Source organism: Capricornis sumatraensis, chromosome 9, assembly GCF_032405125.1.
Source record: "Capricornis sumatraensis isolate serow.1 chromosome 9, serow.2, whole genome shotgun sequence".
NCBI classification, from domain to species: Eukaryota; Metazoa; Chordata; class Mammalia; order Artiodactyla; family Bovidae; genus Capricornis; species Capricornis sumatraensis.
This window is the reverse complement of record NC_091077.1, coordinates 84,549,009-84,550,359: the sequence shown is the minus strand read 5'-3', so window position 1 is coordinate 84,550,359 and position 1,351 is coordinate 84,549,009.

The window sequence follows — 1,351 nt, the reverse complement described above, 5'->3', positions numbered from 1 at the left end:
CCATAAGGGTGGTGTCATCTACATATCCGAGGTTATTGATATTTCTCCGGAAAACTTGATTCCAGCTTGTGCTTCTTCCAGCCCAGCATTTCTCATGATGTACTCTGCATAGAAGTTAAATAAGCAGAGTGACAATATGCAGCTTCGAAGTACACCTTTTCCTATTTGGAACCAGTCTGTTTTTCCATGTTCAGTTCTAACTGTTGCTTCCCGACCTGCATATAGGCTTCTCAAGAGGCCAGTCAGGTGGTCTGGTATTCCCATCTCTTTCCGAATTTTCCACAGTTTATTGTGATTCACACAGTCCAAAGCTTTGGCATAGTCAATAAAGCAGAAATAGATTGAAATTAGCAGGCCTGAACTTTCAGAGATTCCAAAGCAGCAAGGCACCATCCCTTTGGGCCAAAGATCCCTTGTCCCTATATAGATATATGGAAACCAGATAAATAGTATTTTCTCCTCCTTATATATGTTTATGACAAAACTAGTCTCAAATAACTTGTTCGGATATTGTTTGTCATCCTTGTTGATTTGATTAAATCACTATAAGCCATTTTACAGCTTAGGATCTTTGATAAACTTAATGCAATTGAGCATGCTATCCATATAGTTTACCCTCACATGGCATCTATTGACTTTCTGCCCTAAAAATATACAGTGCTGATTTCCCACTATGCTTTTCTATGTGTTCACTGTTTCAGAAAAATAAAATCAATTAATTTATCTCTGTTTATGCACTTATTTTATTTGAAATTGCCCTTTATACAACTAGCATGTTCTTCAATTTTTCTTTGTTCATATTCTGCTCTAGACTAGCCTGAATCTTAATTTTCATATTTTTTAATTATCAATTTCAATGGAACAAATTTCCCTTTTTTTTAAAGCTTTGATTTAGCTCTCTCATCAAGTTGCCAAAGAATATTGCTTCAGTAGTCTCTTCGTGACACAGCTTGACACTTTTAATGATGCCAGTGCGACACTTCACTAAACTGTCCCTCTCTTGTCCATATGTGCAGAGAATGTCTATGAACACTGACATTCTGATTTTCAATTTGTCCCAGCTAATAAGAAGCATCATTAGACCTCAGAATAAGTACTTTATAAAGTATATTGAAGAATGTTCCAAAGACAGTGCTAATGATATAAAAACTGCATTAAAGTTTAAGATTATTATTTTGATGCTGCTTTATCCATAAAGTGGAATTTTATTGAAATGAAAACAAAAACATAGCTCTGATAACTTCTCTTTTAATGAAGAAAGATCTCAGCTCTGACATTCTAAAACAAAGAAAGCAACTTAAATGCCTGCTGTAATATTCCTCTCCTTTTCATTAATAGTGTGTATCCCTAA